Genomic DNA, 6,463 nt, shown 5'->3' with positions numbered 1-6,463 from the left:
TGCTTCGACTCACGACATTTGACATACAACTTGATGCTGATAGACAAGTTTCCGCTTTACTTCCGCATTTCTGCACGCGACTTCCGTTTTACACTTTCTCCATCCAAAACAACAGTGAAGTTGGGAGTGGCATCACTCATCAAAATCCCTCAAGAATTTGGAAATACCTCATCTGCCATCATCATGGAGGAGAACATATTCATGAAAGCGGATGTGGAATCAAGCCCTTTCCACCACAATGACCGGGTGTTTATGTAGCCATGTTGCCGCTGGTGTTATGGAAGGTATGTTTTTTCTACCCCTGCATTTTCATGTGTCCAGTGTTTAAAAAATACTAAAGCTAAAATCTTGCGCATGAAACGACTTGTCTTTGATATTATGATTTTTAATATTATTTACTACAACTACTGTACTGCTGTGCCAATCAGTACATGTAGGATGGCACAATTGTGTAAACGCATAAATGCAAGTGTATCAGTTTTTTTTTTCATTTGTTTACAGGTAGAAAACGCTGTTAGGCAAGGGAAGACCACTCGATGTGCCTCACAACCAAGGCTGTCAACAGACTTGCAGGGGCCCGGGGACAAGACACCATTATAGGGTCCCCCAAGCCACCTCTGCCACAGTCTTGTCACGACAACTTACGCAGTACTTTTAACACTTTGCAATGACAGTGTAAATTTTCAAATGATTTGAGATAGTTAAATTTACAAATTTAACAGACCGTAATGTGATATGAAACAATATAAACAATTTCCACCTATTGTCCCATGTAGGCTACAATACAAAACAACTGAGAGTGCTATGCCTGCCTACTAAGCAACAAAACAGTATAACTAAACATCCTGTGCCTGCCTCTTCCACATCCCTGGGGTTATCAAGCCCTCAAACAGTGATGCACCTAGATTTTTTGACAGCAAAGTCGTTTATAACGTCAGTGAAATCCAGTTTTTGAGCAAGCTCACGCTCAATGGAGAGCATGGCTAGGTTGTTAAGCCTGCCCTGTGATATGGTGGAGCGTAGGTAGTTTATTTTCATTTTAATGAAGGCTCGCTCTCCTCTAGCTACAGTCACTGGCAAAGACAAGAAAATGCGTAGCAGTGTGCTACGTGTGTAATAGTGTGCTTCGTATTAGCGTTTGCTATATACACAGTGGGTTGTAAACCCAAGATAAATCCAGCCGCCGGACCAGAGTCTGTTCAGCCTCACACACCTGCTCCCCACAGGCTAACATAAATCCCTGATCTCCCATCGCCTTCTTGCTCCTCGGCTCAACGCGAGCAGCATTTCCTGTCATACTGCAGCTCAATAGGCTACAAGCGGTCGTTGACGGATTCGAATCGGGCTTTGGTCAGGGTGATCGCAAATGCAAACGTTCCGTGTTAGCGGCTGTTGTTCACTTACCGACATCACCGTCCACAGCCAACTCTAGCCATAATTCTCTGGCTTCATGTCCCCCTTTTAAAAACATCATTTTTTTCTCATTCACCTCTTGGATCTTCATCTCTTTTTCTTTTCTGCGCACCCGATTTATAACGACTCGCCATGTTCAGAAATCAGAATCTATAACGACAGATTTTCATTTCTCGCTTCAGGGCACATACAGTGGGGAGAACAAGTATTTGATACACTGCCAATGGGAAAACCCATTGGCAGTGTATCAAATACTTGTTCCCCCCACTGTACGTAGTGTAGCCTTGAGTGCGCCAGAGAGGGGTCAAACCATTCTCTGCTAAGACACAGGGGGTGGGGGGTCGTTGTGCAAAAAAAGGAAAAAAATATATATTCGAAATATGTTCTACTCAATATATACTTAAAAACTTTATTAAATAATATTTAATCAGACAATGATTTAAATAAAAAAGAAATATGTGAATGTAAAATAAATTAAGGGTCATTCAGGGGCCCCTATGGCCCTGAGGCCCAGGACAACATACCCAGTTGCCCCCCCGTCGACAGGCTTGCTCACAACAACCCTTACTGTACGTAAGGGAGCCTAGCCAAACTCTTGGCGGCCTCCAGACAGGCTTTCACTCACCGTCCTCCCTGTTTCTCACAGTTACACGAGATATTTTTCTAATAATTTTAATTATAATAATTTTATAAATTGTGATTTATTGACCTGTTTGCACTTGCACCAATCATTTTAAATAAAACAAGAAATTGAATCAGGTTGTCCAGATGTTTTATTTTGATCAATATCTGCAATAAAGAATCACATACCATTTTTGTTTATATGTACAATACATACTTTGTAGTATCTCCTTGAAACCACCAAAATCTTTGTCCGCCCTTCTGAATTCGGCAACTGTAATATTACCGCAATTTTCGGACTATAAGCCGCTACTTTTTTCCCTAATTTTGAAATCTGCGGCTTATACAGTGGTGCATATAAGTATTTAGTCAACCACTAAATGTGCAAGTTGTCCCACTTGAAAATATTAGAGAGGCCTGTAATTGTCAACAGGGGTAAACCTCAACCGTGAGAGACAGAATGGGGGGGGGGGGGGGGGGGGGGGGGGGGGACAGAAAATCACATTGTTTGATTTTTAAAGAATTTATTTGCAAATCATGGTGGAAAACAAGTATTTGGTCAATACCAAAAGTTCATCTCAATACTTTGTTATGTACCCTTTGCTGGCAATAACGGAGGCCAAACATTTTCTGTAACTCTTCACAAGCTTTTCACACACTGTTGCTGGTATTTTGGCCCATTCCTCCATGCAAATCTCCTCTAGAGCAGTGATGTTTTGGGGCTGTCGTTGGGCAACACGGACTTTCAACTCCATCCACAGATTTTCTATGGGGTTGAGATCTGGAGACTGGCTAGGCCACTCCAGGACCTTGAAATGCTTCTTACGAAGCCGCTCCTTTGTTGCCCTGGCCGTGTGTTTGGGATCATTGTCATGCTGAAAGACCCAGCCAGTCTCATCTTCAATGCCCTTGCTGATGGAAGGAGATTTTCACTCAAAATCTCTCGATACGTGGCCCCATTCATTCTTTCCTTTACACAGATCAGTAGTGATGGCCAAATGAAGCCTCATGAAGCAATGAAGCTTTGCAGCCAATTGGTTTGCACATGTAGCAAAGCTTCATGGTGCTTCATTTACCCTTTGGCACCATCAAGTGGTCTAGAAGGCCAAGAGGTCAACATTGTTAAGAATTCAATGGCTATTTGCTTAAGACAAAGATATGAATTAGAGGTTAGATCTTGTGCCCGAACCCGACAGTCAGGTCGGGCCCAAAATGTTAAGCATTCACGTTCGGGTCGGGTCGGGCCGCCGTGCCGGACTAATAAATTATTTAAAATTGCGCTTTTGCTTGTGCACACACGCACATGAATGCCGTGGCGCCGCCCGCTTTTTCTTCTTGTCCTCTCGCTGTAGCACTTGGGCACGGCCGAGGCACCGCCCTCTTTTTCATTTTTTCCTGTTCTGGCGCCTTCCGCGTGTACACAACTCCACAACTCCTCATCCTCGTGGTACTTCTTTTTCAATATGGAGCAGCGAGAAGTTAAAACCAAACTGAAGACAGGGGAATGGAAGTTGCAAGAATGCACCGGTAGGAGTGAGGTGTGGAAAGAATTTCAATTGATCGTGGAAGATGCAACAAAAACTGTGTCGGCTTCGTCGAATGCAACAAATATATACCCAAAACTTTCCAAGTTGGCAAGAAAAAGTGTTGTGCATCCCTGCAAGAAGCAGCAGCAGCAGCAGTGAGAGAGTTTTCAGCGCTGCAGGCCGCACAATAGATCAGCGGAGAACGTCACTGAAACCTGCCAGTGGACGCAATCTTATTCCTGCACGACGACGACCAAAAAAATATAAACACTGTAAGTAAGCCATAATATCCTGCTGTTCAAATCGCCATTTTTAGTCCGAGCCGGTCTAATTATTTACCTTATTTCACAGGAATAAAGAGCAGGACATGAGGCCGCAAGCTGCAGACTGCAGTCAAGGCCAGCCCGCAGTTTAAAAGCTTTTATTTCATTTGTATTTTTTTATAATTTCGTTTTGGTATTGTTGTCATTACAATAAAGAATGTTATTTCAAAGCATTTGTAGTTTTTTTTTTTTTTTGCTGCTGTTCCCTCTCCTTGTCAGAGAGGCGCGTCCATGTGAGAACAATATCCCACACACTCAGAAATATCTTTAACAAACTTTCCCAGCGTTATTTCGTTGTGTAAATGCTTTTATAATTCTCATAAAAATATGTAGACTATTAAAATATTGAGTTAACTTGCATTTTTTTTCTGACAACTGTGAATTCGTTACGAAAGACACTTTTATTTATGCACACAAAGGCAACACAAATGTGATCCTTTTGAATCTTCTCCTCTGTGTGTCTGCAAAACCGCATTTTTTTTATATGAAACTTTCCCAGCGTTATTTCGTTGTGTAAATGTTTTTATAATGATCATAAAAATATGTAGACTATTTAAACATTAAGAAACTTGCGTTTTTTCTGCCAACTCTAAGAAATGAAAATAAATTGCTGCTGCGTTTTTTTTTCCCCGCGTCACTCCAACAAATAATAATAATTTTTTTTTAAATCGGGTTTTTTCGTGCTCGGGCCTGCAAATCGAGTTAATTGATCGGGCCGGGTCGGGCCTCAATACCAGCGGGCCGTGTCGGGTCGGGCTGGATTTTTTAGGCCCGGACTAGGCTCTGATATGAATGTGCTTGTGTTAGTAATTTAGTATGTGAACAAAATACAACAAGTGCGAAGGGTAATTTGTTATTCATTTTTATTCAGAAATAATAGCTTTCCCACAGTGGCTGGCTTTAAACGGTTTCTTTTTTTTTGGACAATATTTCACCAGCTTTAGAAAATATTCTTTCACAAGGCACAGATGAAGCTGGGGTGCAGAGAAATGTGAGTGCCAGTTTATATAAATTTGGGTAGGTTTTCTTTTGTGCCTCCCAGTACACTAATGGATTGTTCATTCTGTTGATGTTTGGTTCAGATAGGTACACACACACACACACACACACTCACATTTATATAAAGTAGTTTTTCTCCCTTACCTTACTGAAAGCTATCAAATCAAAATGTTCCCATACAGGGGAGGATCGCTTTTTTCGCGCCGGTTCCATCGCAAGCAAAGGACAAGGCTCGAAAAAAGATTGCACTGGTTGCACTGTTGCGCACAGATGTAACAAGTACAGGAGCCCAAAATCCACAAAATGTGAGATAACAGGCGATCGCCATTGCGTTTTGCAACCAATTTATACCGTATTCTGTTCTGTTTTTGCAATGCGCGCCAAACGTCGGATCACTTCCGAAGCGCTCACGAGATTCAGCCGGTCGCCGGCAAGGATTCTCACGTCATCATTTCCGGGTTTTGCCGAAATGACGCACGGCTCGCTACAAGCTTCGTGGAAACGCCCCTCCCATTACTCGACACAAGCTTCGGAACCTCGGCCCATTTCGTCCCATCACTACAGATCAGTCGTCCTGGTCCCTTTGCAGAAAAACAGCCCCAAAGCATGATGTTTCCACCCACATGCTTCACAGTGGCTATTGTGTTCTTCGGATGCAATTCAGTATTCTTTCTCCTCCAAACACGAGAACCTGTGTTTCTACCAAAAAATTCTATTTTGGTTTCATCTGACCATAACACATTCTCCCAGTCCTCTTCTGGATTATCCGAATACTCTCTAGCGAACCGCAGACGGTCCTGGACGTGTACTGGCTTCAGCAGGGGGACACGTCTGGCAGTGCAGGATTTGAGTCCCTGGCGGCGCATTGTGTTACTGATAGTAGCCTTTGTTACTGTGGTCCCAGCTCTCTGTAGGTCATTCACTAGGTCCCCCCGTGTGGTTCTGCTCACTGTTCTTGTTATCATATTGACGCCACGGGGTGAGATCTTGCATGGAGCCCCAGATCAAGGGAGATTATCAGTGGTCTTGTATGTCTTCCATGTTCTAATAATTGCTCCCACAGTTGATTTCTTTACACCAAGCGTTTTACCTATTGCAGATTCAGTCTTCCCAGCCTGGTGCATTTTGTCTCTGGTGTCCTTCGAGAGCTCTTGGCCATAGTGGAGTTAGGAATGTGACTGACTGAGGTTGTGGACAGGTGTCTTTTATACCGATAATGAGTTAAAACAGGTGCCATTAATACAGGTAACGAGTGGAGCCTCGTTAGAAGAAGTTACACCTCTTTGACAGCCAGAAATCTTGCTTGTTTGTAGGTGACCAAATACTTATTTTCCACTCTAATTTGGAAATAAATTCTTTAAAAATCAAACAATGTGATTTTCAGTTTTTTTTTTCCTCGACATTCTGTATCTCATGTTTGAGGTTTACCCATGTTGACAATGACAGGCCTCTCTAATCTTTTCAAGTAGGAGAACTTGCACAATTGGTGGTTGACTAAATACTTATTTGCCCCACTGTAGTCTAGTGTGGCTTATTTGTTGATTTATTTGGGTTAATAGGTCTCTATGAACAAATGCCCTT

The sequence above is a fragment of the Corythoichthys intestinalis genome, chromosome 14 (assembly GCF_030265065.1).
Source record: "Corythoichthys intestinalis isolate RoL2023-P3 chromosome 14, ASM3026506v1, whole genome shotgun sequence".
NCBI classification, from domain to species: Eukaryota; Metazoa; Chordata; class Actinopteri; order Syngnathiformes; family Syngnathidae; genus Corythoichthys; species Corythoichthys intestinalis.
Note: the sequence above shows the minus strand (reverse complement) of the source record.